Genomic DNA, 19,569 nt, shown 5'->3' on the forward strand with positions numbered 1-19,569 from the left:
TTACCAAATGTGTGAACGATGCTCTGACTGCCAGCAACTAGACCTAGAGGACCGGAATTAAAATTTGATGGTAATCTGTCCTGCTCTTAGCATCACTTCATTCATTTCAGCCTCAGTTACACTGCCATGAAAGGAATCCGGTATTACTTCTCCTACTTTACTGTGGAGCCTCTACGAATCAATGGTGTGCAGCTGGCTCATTATTGAAAAACTGGATTTTGAATGTGGAAGGAGAATTTAAAGGGTAGTTTGTTGGATGAGTCGGCCAATGGTCTGAGTGGTGAGTTCTGCACAAAGCAACATATTTCCACTGATTGGTTGAAAGCTCTTCAGCAGGACATTATTTCAGAGACCAGCTGAGAGTGTTAATTAGAAGTTGTTATGGTGCCTTTGGAACCCTGGCCAATAGCGTTGTGCTGTTTAGAGTGATTACTTTCAAAGCCTGCTTGATTTATTAATGTCTCAGTGGATTGAACCCATGATATCTAGCTGTAAAACTTTAAGCCCCCTTCTGCTTAGTTTATAATTATATATATATATATATTATTTTCATACCAAATGTTCTCTCTTCACAGAAATAGTAGTCCTCACCCTCAGATCAAAATGATACAGCCAACAAGAGCTTGGCTTTAGGATTCGTTTTTATATATTAGGATTTTCATCCACATTCTATATCCATTGTTAAGTTTAATGTTGTTATAAATACAATTACTGCCTTTTAGATATGTACACATCAACTATAAAATAGACATGATAAAACATCATATATCTGCAAGACAGAGCAATAAAGAAAAATGAAATAAAATAATGAAGTAAAATCTCGGTATTGGAGCGCCAGAACCTTTTGGAATGATTGTATGGGAAAATGTATGAAAGTCCTAAACACAACTAATAAAAGGGAATTTGCAACATGTCCTCTTAAATACAGTCCTGACATATTTTTAACAACATTATGTGGAACTGGAAATGCAGATTTGTGTAAAGTAAATGTGGTTTTAGAGATCTATTTCTAATGATTTTTAATCCAACTTCCTCTCACAAAAGAGAGTGAGCATGGTACATGCAGCCACAGGGCCTCAGGGTAATCATAAGGGTTCTAGTAGCCTTCCCGTATCTATGACAACCGATCTCAATAGCCCATTGGTATTGTGCTGTGAAACCACTTTATTCTGGTAAAGTTGTCCCAAGGCTGATACCCCTAAGCAAGCATCGATCTATTTTCAACAGCAATTGAGGGACTGGAATTTAAAATATCAAAGCTGCAGACTTAAATATATACAACGTGCTTGAACACTCTGATGTGCTTGTTGGTTTGTTATTTGCATTCTAGTTCACTATCAAGTGATCTGAGTTAAATGGCCAGCTGCTGGCAAGTTGAAAGCTAAACTAAGCTATGAGATGCTGTGAATTTCCGGCCATTGATTGGGCACAGCAAGGTGTTATTTTAACTGGAGAAAAGGGTGATTGGAATCTTTCTGGGTCAAGGGAATAAAGCAGGGCCCTATCACTGTTTCTTTAATGGCAAACAAGTCTGAAAAAAAAAAAAAAACTGGCAGCAAATCCAGAGGAGAGACGCTTAACCACAAAGATATTATAAATAAGAGGGACACGAACATACCTCAGTTTCACACATTTTATTAAAAGACATTTAATGCATTACTAAGTTTTCATATAGCATATTATTATTATTATTATTATTATTATTATTATTATTATTATTATTATTATTATTATTATTATTATTATTATTATTATTATTATCTGAATGTGATATTGAATACGTTGTTGTTTTAAAAGTTTCCAAAGTGAAATGAATGTAGGCCCTAGGATCTGTTTTAATGACCTAATCAGCAACGGATCTTATAAAATGGTCTTAAAATTTTAAACTGTATACATTTGCTCCATTTCATTCTTTTTTACACTGTACTTAACAGGGGGTGGGGTTAATGACTGAGCCCTGGGAGACAGGTTTAATATACCTTAGTTAAATCAATACAAACAACTCCCATAAGTGTTTATCTGTCATTGGTATGGTGTGATTACTTTAAACCTTTTGCTAAGTGTTAGAAAGACAAGCACTGCCATCCTTTTTGTATTTTTTATAAAAGACATTACAAACCTGGATTTACTTTGTTGTTCTGTGGTTTGTTGGCCCCAACAAGTTTAATAGAAAAAGAACATTCACGTCGCTAGAGATGAAAACAGTCATGGTTGCTTTAGATTATATGGAGTCAGCGTGGTCCAGTGGTTAAAGTCCATGGCTTGTAACCAGAAGGTCATTGGTTTGAATCCCATCTCTGCCACTGACTGACTCACTGTGTGACCCTGAGCAAGTCACTTAACCTCCCTGTTCTCCATCCTATGGATGAGATGTTAAATCAATGTCCTATTGTAAGTGACTCTGCTTATAATGCATAGTTCACATCCAACCTCTGTAAAGTACTTTGTGATGGTGGTCCACTATGAAAGGCACTATATAAAAAAATAAATATATATATATATATATATATATATATATATATATATATATATATATATATATATATATATTTGTTATATATTTGTGTCAAGTTGAACTGAAGTCCAGTGAGCAGTCTGCTGTGTGTTGTTCAAACACGAAGTTTAGTTTGCAGAGCATATTCTGAGCCTATATGTAACAGGCCATCATCAACACATGAAGATATAAAATATATAATATATGCTGGACAGGCCTGGTTGCCTATAATTATGGCTAGACCTCAGTGACTTTGAAAGAGGGGTGATTGTTGGGGCACGTTTGGCAGGAGCTTCAGTAACAAAGACAGCTCAACTTGTAGATGTTTCAAGAGCAACAGTGTCTAAGGTGATGTAGGCATTGAACTCAGAGGGAAAGACGTCATCAGCAAAGGGCAACAGTGGGCGGAAGTGCATACTCCAGGATCATGATATCTGTGCATTAATTCAAAGTGCAAGGCAAAACAAGCGAGCAACAGCAGATCAATTGACTACAAATTTCAACCTGGGGAGTGAGCAGCCAGTTTCATCAAAAACAGTCTGCCCAGAACTCCACAGAGCTGGATACCATAGTGACCCAACACCCTATTAAGTGACTTTACATTGGTGTTTCCATTTCCCGCAGGCAGGCGCATCACACAGGACAAGGCAATCCACACACAGGCGGAGGGCAGGCACTAACCCGGGACCTCTCGCACTAAACCATAGCGTCGATACTGCTGTACAAAAGAGCTTGCATAGCCTTTCACTCAGGAGTTGTGTGCCATCTCGCAAGGTGGTTCAGAGACAGCATAAAATACGATGGCCCTGTGATGGTATAGGCAATTCACACAGACCAAAATGCCTCATCAGTGCCGATTCTGTGCCGTCATAACTGCTCTGTGTGAAAGGGGTGATGCTAGTCAAACTATGACAAACAATATTGTGAAAATGCAGATAAAAATACATTAAAAGTAATGCTGTGTTACATATAGTATGACGCCTCTGGACCTGCAGCTGCAAGTTTGTATTTTATTATATTGTATGTACAAGAATAATACATTAAAGAAATATATATATAAATATATATATATATATATATATATATACATTATATATAATTGTACATGTACTTAAGTTATGTAAATACACGTTTATAATGTAAAATAACGTTGCACAAAGATTCGAAGTGGTATAATAGCAAGACATTTTCATTAAATATTAATAAGAACTATAACTGGAATGCATATTAACTCCTACCAGTCACACAATTTAAGGCTTGGATCACTTACTGTGTAGCCAACTTTTCTGTTCAAAAGTTGGCTGAAGTTTGCCAGCTGCCATGCCAACTCCTCAGCTCCAGCTGCCTAACTGCACCTGGCATCTCTCATTAGACATAAACAAATGTATTAAAGCATCAAAGAGCACTGAAAATAACAAAGCTACTGGGCCAGATTACACTTAACAAGCTAAGCCTTAAGATCTTTTACTAAAAATTAGTATTATCGGTTCTCCCACAATTCCCAATTTGAAAGACATAATACAGTCTTTTATACTGATTCACACTTCAGTTAAATCTTTAAGAACAATTTCATTGTAGCTATTCCATACATTGTACTATTTTCCACTTATACTAGCTGCAAAGGTCTCAGATGTGTATTTTTGAAAGAAATACTTCATAGCAAAAGTGCATTTTAATTTTTAAACATTTTTATCTGTTCCTACTTTAGGTTAAAGGAGGAAAATTGAATTGCGGTTAGCTACAGAAATAGCCTTATGCATTCCTCTCATGCCTTGGTGCCTATGAATATTTAAAGATTTAGAGAGTTAAAGTATGAAGCAAATGACAGGGGAACATCAATTGAAAATGTGGGGACAATGTAACTCTCCGGGTGAAATGACCAAGCACGTGCAAATCTACCTTAAAGCATTGTCATCAAACAGTGTGGTACCATATATCATATTCTAAACAAAAAGCAGGTGAAAAGTAAAAGCAGTACAAGACCAGCATCAATTGAACAGAATTAATGCAACGATGAAGTCAGCATGGGAAAGGTGAGATGCAAGGGTATAGTTGAAAATATGACGGCTTTTTTAAATAGCATCACCACATGTCATCCATTGGGATGCTTTACAATTGGTCTGGTAAACAAATAATAACAAAAAATAAAAATAGATATTGCAAGAAATAATTAAAATTAAAGGTTACACTATTGAGCGGCTGATACCCATATTGTTCACTCTGTTATGCATATTTTGTGTTGCCTTTGTGCTAACATTTTGTTTTTATTTATTTATTACCTGAAGAGTATAAAGCAGTTGTTTTTGAAAGTTCTGTGAAAGATTACCCATTAGGGGACAGCAAAACGAGAACATTGTATTGCCTGAATATACTGTATTTCATAGAGCAGTGGCAGTTTCTGGGCCAAGTGATTCTTATCAATGAAATGGCATTTTCAAAGAATAGACACCAAGGACCATACAGTTCACAAGTAATTGAAAATAAATTGCTTTGAATGAATGTATAGAATCACAAGTCAAACGTTTTATGGAATACAGATTATGTGGACATTTTTTAGGTTTAGCATTGGCTCAGTTGTCATTTCATTTGTCATGGTTTAAAAACAAAGACTAAAAGTGACTATCAAGAGCAATACCACAGAATTGCACATTCATCTCTCATGCTGCTGTTGTTTTAATGGCCGCAGATATTACAGGTATATTAGCTGCAGTCATGCTGCTTGGTCCTTTAATCAATAAATGCTGGCATGTTTAACCTAATATAAAAGTAAATGTGTTTAATACTCGGTAATACTGTCCTCTCATGTATTTATCAATTCACTTATACACCTGGTTTATGACACACCTGTGTCATTTCTGTGCAAAGCTGAAGCAGCCTTATTTGTTTCTATGGAAAGAGTAGCCTCTAACATACAGAGTAAAATGTAAAGTCTGAGTGACGCAATGCTATTTCTTTTAATTTTTTTACAGTGAACCATACCAAATCTGACCCTGGCAAAGCAATACTATATTGGTAGGCATTCAATAATTGCTTGGTAGTTGTGTGCTGTTTACTTTTCAATAAGGAAAATATGACATCAAATGCATTGATACTTGTTTGTTTGGTATAGGCTACAGGAGCCAGGCTTTTGTTTATGATTAGTTCAGGGAGAATTTGACTTCAGACACTAACAGAGAGTTCATTTCAGCGCCAGTGTTTACAAATCAGGAAGCCCGTATTGGCCAATCAAAATGCCAGATTTCAGAAGACTACAGTACCTTGTATGTATAGCGGACCATGTCATGTTACACCATAAGCTCAACTTCGCTTCATGATCGTCTTGCCCAACCAGATTGCTTACTAGAAGATGCTCTTATACCATAGGAAACTGGATCAACTGTGTAGCAAAGAGAATACAAAGGTAAAAGAATCACATGACATTGTGACTTTATGAATACGTACATGGTGGGGCAAGACTAAAGTTGACCAATAAGTCTTATCATGACTAGTCACTGACCAATCGTAAAGATGATTAAATATAAATGAAGGGGAAAAAAAAAACATTTAAATTTGAATCACCATGTATAACAAATTAAAACACATTCAGGCTCCAAGAAAAATGATTGATGTTGGGTTGCAGTGTAAACCTTGAGGGACTTTGAGAAGTAATAGCATCAGAAAGACGATTCCTCAGGGTGGCAGGGTCACACCAAAGAAGGAATCATAACATAACAGAAACAATTATGAGAACTGAAATATACTTGTAAATTTCCTGTAAAGTCTTGGTGCCTATGAATATTTAGAGACACTATTATAAAGCACAGTATATATATATATATATATATATATATATATATATATATATATATATATATATATATATATATATATATATATATAATAAAAAAAAATCATGTATTAATAATATATGATAGAAAAGCCCTCTGGCCACTTTAGGTGCTGAGGTTTTAAAAAAGAAAGTAAATTGCATGTGTGTTAGATCACTGCTGTTTTTTCTTCATATCATATGACTGTATTCCTGTAAAAAAAATAAAATAAATCATGGTCAGTCATTAAGGTACATATTTATATCTGCTTTACTCTGCCTTTAAACGCCTGTCAATCATTTATTTTACCCAACACATATTTCAATACTGTCAACACAAGGTTACTGCTGTCAATAAATCATCTATTATGCTACTAAATATGGTTTCTATGATGCATTTAAGATTTTCATCACTTTACCAGTGTAGTTTAACTACAAATCATACAGTAAGCCCAGATGATGACACTTTGCAATTGGCACCATCTATGAAGGCTGTTTTTTTGAATGCATAATGTATTATTTCAGTCTTGTAAATGTAGCTGTGCATCGTTAGCAAAGCAAATGTATTGATGCTGACTAGTAGCTGAAATTCTGCTCAACCAACCCTTTAACAATTAAAATTTCAGCAAATGTTTGTGCAGAGGAGCAGCTGTGTGTGCATAGGAGTTTAAATTGTTCTTTAAATCTTAGCTAATACCATATTCTACATTTTAAACATATCTAACTAATGGAAGTGCGCAGTAGGTAAGATTTATGGACTTATTTTGTTGCCTACAATTATTTTAAATAATGTGTGACCATCAATGTGATTCTAAGTGAAGTGAATGACAATCACATGATTTCAGTTTAGGATGATCACACATTATCTTTTGTCCACGTTCACTGTTAGAACTCTTAGGAAATTAAATGTGTATTATATCTATATAGTCCTCTTTATTGCATAATGAATACACGCAAAACATAATACCAAAACTATACTATGCTGAACATCAGGCAAATATAGATTAAACAGCTCTCTGACAAGCCAGGCTGAAGCTTGTGAGATATTTGTCTCCACTTTGAACAAGAAACAGTAAATCCCTTACCATTAAAGCAACATTACTTATTGAAGGTGATACTTGCAGGTGTGGGATAACAGTGGTAGCCCGATCATTAAAACAAGTGTAGCTTCACTAATTGGCACTACCCAGGAGCTGGAAAGAACTCTCTTAGCAGATGCCATTATGACTGAGCTGTTAACCTGTAAGGAGCACATTCTCGGTTGCAGGTCATTGTAGATGGAACACAGATTTGGGTTAGCTTGAACAGGTGTGCACAGTCTTATACAGTGTTCACACTATCTGTTATTGACTGCCCATTTATTTTCATCTAAATGCTAGTTCTTTCAACTAATAAATGTCAACATGTTTTGTATAATTGTCTATTGGTACAAATGCCAGTTTGTCGTTAGAATTGTACGTTATAGGGTTTTTAATGAAACATTTTCATGTTGGACTAGCTTGTCCATGTCATCAAACACCGGTTCTACTGAACCAGTATAACCAGGCATATACCAGTGCTAATCATTGCTGTAATTTTCCAGCAGGGCATTTAAACTGTTGTGAGCATTTTCAATCAAAAAGTAATCATGATTTAGTATTTTAGTCCTTTATATTTTCATTTTGTATTTCAAATTTCACAGTAATTTTCACAAGCAATAGTCAATCCCAGTGCTTTAAAATGTACAGTATCACGATTATGTAAGATAAGAGGTAGGAAAGTGAATATATGAAACATGTAGCTGACAAAAAAACTTTCAAAAGAAATCCTTCCCAGCAGATTTTCTCCTTCAAAAGTATCGCAGTGTGCTTTTCTAAATTTTATTTATTTGTTTATTTATTTTTTGCAGTTTAGGTATCCTTCTATGCTCTACAAAACCTTACATAATTAGAATTATGTTTTGACTTAAATTCGATACAATAGAGTGATTCTCCTGATCTGTGTATGATGTGCAAATATATCGCTTTTTAGACATTTACTGGTTAATCTTATGATTTACCTAAACTTTTTGGTAAATGCAGGTATATCATCAAAGTATTTATTCCAGCATATAAGTTGTCAATTATCAAAATAATCATTAACGTCAAAGAATATATGTATTTCTGCTTACACATTTTCCATTAACAAAACAACATTAATGTCGAACAATATACTTATTTCTGCATACACATTTTCCATAAACAAAATAATGATTTTGATGGAACACTTTTTATTGAACCCTTGCCCACCAGAAAGAGGTGCTTAGAAATAACTTCCCTGTCACGTTGGCAACTACAGAAATGTGCGAAAGCAATTAGAAAGACATTCGGTTATTAGCCGAAAGCACTTGGTTATTCTTAAGATTTACCAGTAAATATCGGAAGTAAAGCGTTATGTTTACTTACTGTAACATATACATCTTTTGTTCCCAAGGCAACACATTATCTGGTGTATGTTCCTGCTTGCCAGTAGTGTCCACATCACCTGAAACTGCAAGCAAAGGGGTTACTGTTATTTTACTGACTTTGCTATATAGAGAAATCACAGGAAGCTGTGTTTAGACAAGCGTCTTCCCTGGTGTGACTGCTATCCTTTTTGGCAGTAGCTTCAATTGTATAACAGAATTCTTCGCTATGTTTTCTTTTTTTTTTTCCTTTCTAAAACTAATAAACAATTTAGGACCACTTATATAACTAAGGCTATAATTTTGTCACCGAGGTCATAGAAAATCGTAAAAATTGTGAATTTGGAAAGAAAATCTGTGAAATTTTGGAAATGGATGTAAAAACGCTTTTCATTAGGCAGTTCCTTTATTTCCTTTAAAAAATGCAGTATGTCATGCTTTGAAAATACAAATCTGCGAGTAGGCTGCTGTATCTGTAAATTGTTGTGTATGCACACAGCATTTACGTGTAGTTATGTAGGTCAGCGAATGAGATACAATCAAGCATAGAAATCGGTGTCAGGTAAAATGCAAGGAAAATTGTGAGTGAGCTGTCTTTTGTAAAGACAGAAGAACAAATGCATCAGAGAACAGAAGTTTACCAACTTACAGAGGCTTTCTTTACAACATGCTGTTTGTTTCAGAATAGTGGAATACTCTATTAAAGCCTGGTTCATACAGTACTACTGTTGCAGATGAATGCGGTAAGTCAGGTGCTGACAGCTAGCTGTGCAGGTTCACTGTTTGTTGTAAGGGTGCATCCTGTCACAACTCTTTTGACTGTGCAAAGTGGTCGCATCTGTCGTTCATACTTTAAATACAGACTACATTCTCAAAATTGGATACATTTACATTTAAGTAAACTGAGTTTGTACCTCCATACAAGAGGATTTCGAAATATCTAAAGCAACGTCATTGGTACATCCGTCGTGTCAACCAACAGAGAACCCAAAAGGAAATATTTAAAACATTATTCAGAGAGATGCGGGTATGTGACAGGGAGAGATATTTGAGGAGTTTTAGAATGACATATGAAAGGTTTGATGATCTGTTAAGGCTGTACGTCTTTCCAAAATAGACGGACGCCGCAAGATTGTAGATTACGTAATTCCATCCAGAAATTATGTCAGTCTGAAGTATGTAGCTTACTGTTTTGTACTATAAAGTAACATTTTGTGGGGCATGAGCTGGGGGTGTAAGGATAGGGCAGAAGCAGAAGGGAGCGGTTAGTAGGACAGAGTACCGGCTAGAAAGGACCAGACCTAGGACAGAAGAGCGGGCGAGGGCCACTCTAGTAGCAGACCAGCGAAGCTGGACATGGAAGCTAGGATAGAAGGTGGTCACTGACTGAGGGTGGCGATGCCGACACAACCCAGGGGCAAAGGACCCAGCAACCGAAAACACATACGAGGGTTATGACTCGGGGAGGAAGACAGTCCTGGAAGATAGGTACTAATTGACAGGAAATTGGAAGCCCCCTGCTGCACGCCTCCTGAACTACGCTGGCTAACATTTAAAGTGGTCAGTAGTCAAAAGCAAGAGTCTTTTTATATTTTGGTTTTGGTGTACTATTTTAAAGCTCTTGTGCATGTGGATGTAGCTAAAACTACAGTATTTGATTAACTTTCCATGATTTCTTGTTTATTTGCCGCACCTCTCTTGTGAAATGTACTAAAAATTACAGTGCCAAAATCGTAGCCTTACTTATAACCTCCAAAATCAACCCTATATTAAGAAATTAAAGAGTCAAATATCTACAGTGCAAAAAAAAACTGAGCAATATAGTACAACAAACTAAGTTTGTTGCTGTGACAGAAACATGAGTTCTGGTGATGAATCTTCCTCCCGACCTAAAGAACGAGAGGAGAAGTATCTGGAAGGGCTGGCCTGAAGGTTCGTTTCCGGGTCAGGGAAGTGGGTCAGCCTGGAAAGAAGCGCGACTCTGTTGTAAGACTGTATTGATTTGAAAGGTAAACGAGAGGCAGCTGCAAGTAATAAGGCAGCTGCAACCGTTTACCTCGATATCATGCGGGATTACATATAGGGGCCAGGGTAACGCTGATCTTTTCCTTCTTTTGGGTAAAACTGTGGAGAGACAGAAGGATCGAGAGAGGAGCTCTCAGTAAAAGAAAAAGAAAGAGTGTTGTGTGTTGTTTGTGTCTGTGTAAATAACTGTCTGTGTTTTCACCACTAGACAGCTAAACGCACAAATCCGGAGCTGTCGCGAGGGTCAGCACGAATCGGATCACCACTGCACCAACTGTCACGAATTACCACCGCACACTCACGTCTGCACTCACCCAGGGCTGGTGACCATGTGTTTGTTTTGTTCGGGACTGTGCCCTGTTATTTCTATCCCCGGGCTTTACACATTGTTATGTATAGCCGGGGATTTATTATTTGACGGTCACCAGACCTGGATTACAAATAAAAGCACTTTTTTTTCACTGAATCACTGTTGTCTGTTCATCACTCCTGCACCGTATCACCACGACATCTGTTCCCCTTACCAACCACTTTGCCACACGTGGTGTCAGATCCGGGATGGACCGCGACGCACTGGCGGAGCTGCTGCAGGCACTGGAGATCAGACGGGATGCAGAGGAGAGATGGAGGGAGGAGCGCTATACCGAGCTCATTGAACAGGTAGGGCTGATTGTTGCTGCAGGAGCGACCCCTACCAGAACATCATTGATGTCGGCCCCGAAGGCACGGGCCATAAAAATGACGGCGGAGGATGATCTGGAGGCATTTTTGGTGGCATTTGAACGGCTGGCAACCGCGGCGGGATGGCCTCGGGAGTTCTGGGCAAGCCAGCTGGGACCTTGCCTGGTCGGGGAAGCGCAGGCAGCTTACCAAGCCCTGAGCGACCAGTACGCCACTGACTATGACCTAGTCAAGCAGACTATCCTCCGTCGTCTCAACATCACCGCGGAGACCAACCGGACGCGGTTCCGCAAATAACGGAGAGCCTCGGAGACACGCCCCAGGGTGGTGGCACAGCGGTTGTGCGACCATATGGTCCATTGGCTGACCCCAGAGAAGAAGACCGCTCAATAAATGGGGGAAGCCATTGTGGTGGAACAATTCTGCCATGTGGTCAGCGCCGAAACCCAGGCGTGGGTACGGCGCTACAACCCTGACCCCCTGGAGGAGGCGGTAAATTGGCCGAAGATTTTGAGGACTCCTTGACGTCAGCCCGGGTCGGGATCCTGTCAGCCCCTGCCCTGCTCAGGAACCAGCCTCTCCCTCCCTCTCCTCCAACACCACCACCATCACCCTCGGTCCCGGCACCCAGACCTCCCAGACCGCCAACCCTGTTGGGCCCCCTTGCCTCCCCCCCATGGAGACCGAGGATGGCCACCAGCTGAGGTAGAGGTGTTGCCCCTGCCCCGTTGCCCTACCAGCAGCGGGACAGATATTTAACCTATGCCCCCTCTGTCCCCCCACTCTGTTTTAGGTGTAACCAGCCAGGACATAGGGCCAGGTCATGCCCCGCTGCTATGGAGTGTGACGTGGCTGCGTGCCACTGGACACCTGGAACGGGTAAGCACGGGGAAAACGGTTGGGAGGAGCCCTGTCTGATTGATATGGTTTTAGGGAATGCGAAAACCCACGCGTTAGTGGACACAGGGTGTGAGCAAACCTTGATCAGGACAGCTCTCTTGGGCGGTATGTCGTGGCGGCCACAAGGTCAGGTGGCCATCTCCTGTATCCATGGAGACACAGCGGGATACCCCACCCTAAAAGTATATTTATCGGTAGGACCGATAAAACGTCACCTTGTAGTCGGAAAGGTTGCCGCACCCAGTTATTCTGGGCCGAGACTGGCCAAAATTCAAAGAATTAGTGCAAATAATGGCAGTCTCATCCACACCCGTAAACGTGGCAGAAAAAGTGAAAAAGGAATGGATTGGTGATATGTTTCCTTTTCATACTGAAATGTTTTTGTTCCGTCCTAGAAAAACAAATAAGGAGAGACGGACCGCGAAATGGGAGGGCGAAATTTTGCGGGGCACCTCGGAGCCGAGAAGATGAGGGAACGAATATTGGCTTGATTCTATTGGCTCGGTCTTCATACTGACGTGTCGAAATATGTAGCCACATGCCCAGACTGCCAGCGAGTAGCGCCGGGTCGAGTGCGCCCCGCTCCTTTGATCACACTGCCGATTATTTCCACTCCGTTCCAGAGCATTGCAATGGACATAATGGGCCCATTGCTACCTTCTGACTCTGGGTATACGCATATATTAGTAGTGGTGGATTATGCAACGCGATACCCAGAGGCAGTTCCATTGAGGTCCACTAGTGCAGCTGCAATAGCCACTGAGTTAGCGCATATTATGGCTAGAGTAGGGATCCCCAAGGAGATTTTGACTGATCACGGAACCAATTTTTTGTCCAATACGTTACAGCAGGTGTACAAAATATTAAAAATACGTCCCATCAGGACGTCCATTTATCATCCACAATGGGATGGTTTGGTTGAACATTTTAATCAGACCTTAAAGTCAATGCTGAGGCGATTTGTAACACAGGAGCAGAAACATCGGGCATCGTTTCTTCCCTACCTCCTTTTTGCGGTAAGAGAAGTGCCGCAGAGTTCAACGGGGTTCTCCCCCTTTGAGCTCCTGTACGTCCGGCAGCCTCGCGGCATTCTCGACCTGCTGAAGGAGGGGTGGGTGGAGCACAAAGGCTTGTCTAAAAATGTAGTGAAGTATGTGCTCCTACTACGAGATCGCCTGGATTTGGTCGGCCGTTTGGCCCAAGACAACCTCAGATCGGCTCAGCACCGACAACAGCAGCATTACAACAAAAATGCACGGATTCGAACCTTTCGACCAGGGGACAAGGTAATGCTGCTACTTCCCTCATCCGAATCAAAACTGTGTGCTAAATGGCAGGGGCCGTATGAGGTGATTCGGGCTATAGGGAAAGTAAATTATGAAATTAGACAGCCCGATCGCCGAAATGAACGTGAAATTTATCATGTCAATTTGTTAAAGCCCTGGCAGGCAAGGGAGGTCTTATTTATAGCCCCAGGCAATATGGAGGATGATTTAGGTCCCTGTCCAGAGACCCCGAGCACAAGAACGATTTCTATGGGGGAACAATTGGTTCCGGATCAGCAAAGAGAGCTGCGTAAGCTTATTGAGGAGTTCAGCGATGTTTTTTCTGACGTGCCCGGCAGGACAAACTTAGTTGAATATGACATTATCTCTCCACCAGGTGTCACAGTGCGAGAGAGACCGTACCGGATCCCAGAAAGTCGACGAAGTGGCGTTCGCAAAGAGGTATGGGATATGCTCGAGCTTGGGGTGATTGAACCTTCCAGGAGCGAGTGGTGCAGTCCGATCATCATAGTGGCTAAGAAAGACGGCACCAACCGCTTCTGTGTGGATTTCAGAAAGGTGAACACTATTGCTAAGTTCGATGCATACCCCATGCCTCGGGTCGACGAACTTTTAGACAGACTGGGAAAAGCGAGGTTTATTTCCACTCTGGACCTGACGAAGGGATACTGGCAAATCCCTTTAACCCGCAGCTCCAGAGAGAAAACCGCATTTTCAACACCAGAAGGGCTGTTCCACTTTAAAACCATGCCATTTGGGCTACATGGTGCGCCCGCTGCCTTTCAGAGACTGATGGACCAGGTTTTACACCCACATCATGAATATGCAGCAGCGTATATTGATGACGTGGTGATATACAGCTCCACCTGGCGAGAGCATTTGGCTAGGGTTGCAGCCGTTCTTCAGTCTCTAAGGGCAGCCCGGCTGACAGCTAACTTGAGGAAATGTGCGTTTGCCAAAACAGAGACTCAATATTTGGGATTTTTAATGGGGAATGGAAGGGTGAGACCTGTAGTCACCAAAATCCAGGCTTTGGTTGATGCAGCAATCCCCAAAACCAAGACTCAGGTGAGGTCACTACTGGGCTTAGCCGGTTATTAACGCCGCTTCATCCCCGAGTACGCCACAATGGTTAACCCGTTAGTCGACCTCACCAAAAAGAGTGCTCCAAATTTAATTAAATGGTCAGCTGAGTGTCAGGGAGCGTTTGATACTATTAAGCGTACATTTTGCCAGGCCCCCACTCTTATCACACCGGATTTCACCAAGAGATTCATCCTCCACACCGACGCATCGGATGTAGGTTTGGGTGCAGTCTTGTCCCAAAAAGTAGCTGGAGTAGAACACCCGATTTTGTACCTTTGTAAAAAAATGTTACCTCGGGAACGCAACTACTCCGTTGTCGAAAAAGAGTGTTTAGCCATTAAATGGGCTACTCACTCTTTACGATACTACCTGCTGGGACACTCATTTGATCTGGTCACAGACCACGCCCCACTCAAGTGGTTAAGCACAATGAAGGACAGCAATGCCCGGATAACTCGGTGGTATCTGGCATTGCAGCCCTTCATGTACCATATGGTACACCATGCAGGGAAAGACCCACAAAATGCGGATTATTTTCTGTGTAAATAACTGTCTGTGTTTTCACAACTAGACAGCTAAATGCACAAATCCAGAGCTGTCGCGAGGGTCAGCACGAACCGGATCACCACTGCACCAACTGTCACGAATTACCAGTTTTTTTCACTGAATCACTGTTGTCTGTTCATCACTCCTGCACCGCATCACCGCGACATCTGTTCCCCTTACCAACCACTTTGCCACTGTTGCCTATTAGCAAAAGCAAGCAGCTACATTCTAGAGTAGATTTTAATAACCCTTCTATAAATGAGAAGAAAGATGTGGCCAAACTAAATCATTAACCATTGACAATTCTGGGTACACATGTTCTTTGCATGCCTATTTACAGGTCTGACATTCAGATACTGCGTTTTAACGTTGTGCTGTTTATTAATACACAATGCACGGAGGCAAACACGCTTGCATACTCTCGTATTCCTTCATGCAATTCTCTCTAACATAAAGTTCCTTCCCTCTTTACGGTACCTAACCCAAGTTCCCTTGTTTTAACAAGAATGCAACATTAACTGTTGTAATTAACTGTAACCCATGCATAACAGTTTCATCAATCAGATGGGATTCATTTCACAATGTATGGATGAAATATTGTTTGTTGGAGTGAAACTTATTATGCTTTAAAGCTGTTTCCATTTTCAATTACGCCTCCTCCATATTCCCTTTTCCAACAGTCTGTTTGGTTTAGGGCTGTTCTCCAGCAATGTCTATTATAAGCCAGTAATGAGTCTATTACTTCAAATCAGCATTGGCAAAAATATGCTGTGGTCGAAATTTTTGGACCTTATCTCTGCATGATAGAGTGCAATCAACTGGCAATGCTTTAGGTGCCATTGTGACTCCACACCCTTCAGGAACTTGCTGTTGAAAAAGTGATGGAAGAGCACTTCTAATATTTATTTTCAGCAACAATCTTGTAGTTCTGCTTCACTTACAGTATGTACTGCTCAAGGTCACAGGACGCTGGTCTCATATTACTCCACTACTCACCTATCAACACCATCTTCAAATGATGTGCTCTCTCCGTAGTAAGAAAGCATGGTATGTTTCTGCGATAAGTGCCGATGCAATAGATATCTAGCTGTCATTGTTTCTGGATTTGTCCCACATGATTAAAACAACCCAACTTTTAATTCATAATACAATAAATAATACAAAATAAACATTTTACTGGTTGTAGTGCTTACTGCAAAATCCAAACTATGTAGAAAAACATACCAGGTCAAAATTAAAAGCAGTTTCTAGCCTTAACCAATATTCTTCACGGGTTTACAGAATAGCATTTTCTGAAGAGCTTAACATCCATACACATTATAGATTATTCCTTTCCTGCTGATCTCTTGTCATTTTAAAAACACACCTTCCATGATTATAATTAGTACAAACTTGCCCAGGGGCATGGAAGAGATGGACAGCTCCGTCTGAACAGCTATTTCAAATTGGTGTCATTTTGAAGTACTGGAATAGCACCCACGCATGAAGTGCAGTGTTTTGAGTAATTAATCCAAGGCTAGCACACTGGTTCAGAAGATGTGATCTTCTACTCAAGAATACCGACGAGCTGGCATTTTCTTGACATGGTGTATGATAAAGCAATACTAAATCAGGTTAATAGAGAAGGAATAATAAATTAAACAGTGCAATTGCACTACTTCGAATGTTATTACTAGATTGTACTTTTCTGCAGTTATTTTGTCCTAACCATTTGTACAGGTAGTGGTAGCCACATAGCATTTCTACTGTTGGTTATGAACATATTGATAAACCCGCTGTGGGTATTGACTATATACTGTGTGTGGCAGCATGCAGTGAAGCGGAAATCATTGGATAATAATTCACTTGAAACACATGGTAGTATTTTGTCAGCAGGCAATGTATGCTGTTAGGTTTTACCACTTTCTGTAGGTTTGAATTATGAATTATCCAAGAGAGTTCAAATATGAATCTTATTACCAGCTGACAAATCTCAACAAAGCAAATAAAGTAAAAATTGTTCAGGAATAAAAAAAAAAAATCATAAATAGATTTTAAAAGGTTTTAAAGGATTTTAGCTGACACTAACTGGATCCTTCTCATGCAGTATTTAAAAACACTGCTTTGGATGTAGGGGATGAATATAATCAATTGGAGGACAAAAGGACCTTTTGGACCATATGTACAATGTCCTTTGTGGTGGGGTTTTGTTTGAGTAAAATTGTTGCATCTTGTTCAGAATTCTGTGGGTTGTGCAACTGTAGTAGTCTGTTGCTTCTCATAAGACGCTGTCTATGTATCTTTTAATTTTTGGCCTATCAGTGGGATATATAGCCCTGAAATGCTGGTTGAAGAGATGGTTAAGGTACTCCACTAAAAAATAAAACAGTCACTTAAAGTCCCTGTACTGTACATTTCTAAAGTCAATCAACTGTTTTATAGACCTCTAACTGAATTTAATTTCTGTAAACCTGTGCACCATTTTATATACCTTTTTGCGGATATGCAGACACAAACCAGAAAATGGAATATTGTGATTATCATGGGGTGTGTTATGTAAACAACAGGTGGCAGTGCAGTGCAGTGCACCCCCATATTGTTAATGGGTTTTTCCCCCAAGGCCATTATGTACATGTTAGTGAGTGGAGTGTGGGGGGTGGGGAGAGGGAGTGGGAGGGGGGGGTGATGGAGTGTGCTTTGGGGGGAAATATAGGTGAGGGGAGTGTGACTGGTGCCGTAAGATCCATCATTGGCTGGGGACTTTATTTTTGTATTATTATTTTTGTCACTGCGGCTGTTTAGCAGACCTATTGGCATGGAGAACAATGTGTTAAGATTGATTTCTGGGCCAGTCTGAGCTGAGGAATCTGAAGGGAGCATTAAGTTGGCTCTGGCGCCCATGTGTGTTAAGGAGGCAAAACTGGCAGGGACTGTTTCTCCTCATCGCGCTATAGCTGCTGGCCAGGCGCCCAGTTAGCTTAGAACGGACACCTGCAGGGCTGGCCTTTGTCCTCCAGAGGCTGGTAGCTCGCTGACATCAGCTTTTGAGTTCCTGGGTGTAAAAGAGAAAGCTGGCTCTATTATGGCATCAGAGGATGCCCACTAAACCTTTGGTTCTGAGCGTTTGGGGAATTGCTGCAGTAATGGGGAAAATGATTAGGGTTAAAATCGGGGGTAAAATAATTGGTGGCACTAAATAGTGCTTTTTTTTGGAGCAGTCTCCATACATGTAATGCTTTTTTTTCTAGAAATCCTTATATTTCTATTGTAGGCACTGTAGTTCTGATTGCATATTTTATATATCTTTACACTGAACAAAAATATAAACGCAACATGCAACAATTTCAAAGATTTTACTGAGTTACAGTTCACATAAGGAAATCAGTCAACTGAAATAAATTCATTAGGCCCTAATCTATGGATTTCACATGACTGGAAGTACAGATATGCATCTGTTGGTCAGAGATACCTTAAAAAAAAAGTTAGAGGAGTGGATCAGAAAACCAGTCAGTATCTGGTGTGATCACCATTTACCTCATTCAGTGAGACACATCTCCTTTGCATAGAGTTGATCAGGCTGTTGACTGTGGCCTGTGGAATGTTGTCCCACTCCTCTTCAATGGCTGTGCGAAGTTGCTGGATATTGAAGGGAACTGGAACACACTCGTAAACGTCGATCCAGAGCATCCCAAACATGCTCAATGGGTGACATGTCTGGTGAGTATGTAGGCCATGGACTGAGAACTGGGACATTTTTAGCTTCCAGGAATTGTGTAGAGATCCTTGCAACATGGGGCCGTGCATTATCATGCTGAAACATGAGGTGATGGTGGCGGATGAATGGCACAACAGTGGGCCTCAGGATCTCGTCACGGTACCTCGGTGCATTCAAATTGCCATTGATAAAATGCAATTGTGTTCGTTGTCCGTAGCTTATGTCTGCCCATACCATAACCCCACCGCCACCATGGGGCACTCTATTCACAACGTTGACATCAGCAGACCACTTGCCCACACGATGCCATACATGTTTTCTGCCATCTGCCGTTGAAACCAGGATTCAACCGTGAAGAGCACACTTCTCCAGCGTGCCAGTGACAGTGACAGCGTCCAGCGTGCCAGTGACCATCGAAGGTAAGCATTTGCCCTTGAAGTCGGTTACGACGCCGAATTGGAGTAAGGTGAAGACCCTGGTGAGGACGACGAGATCTCAGATGAACTTCCCTGAGATAGTTTCTGACAGGTTGTGCAGAAGTTCTTTGGTTGTGCAAACCCACAGTTTCATCAGCTGTCTGAGTGGCTGGTCTCAGATGATCCTGCAGGTGAAGAAGCCGGATGTGGATGT

This window comes from Polyodon spathula, chromosome 7 (genome assembly GCF_017654505.1).
Source record: "Polyodon spathula isolate WHYD16114869_AA chromosome 7, ASM1765450v1, whole genome shotgun sequence".
NCBI lineage: Eukaryota > Metazoa > Chordata > Actinopteri > Acipenseriformes > Polyodontidae > Polyodon > Polyodon spathula.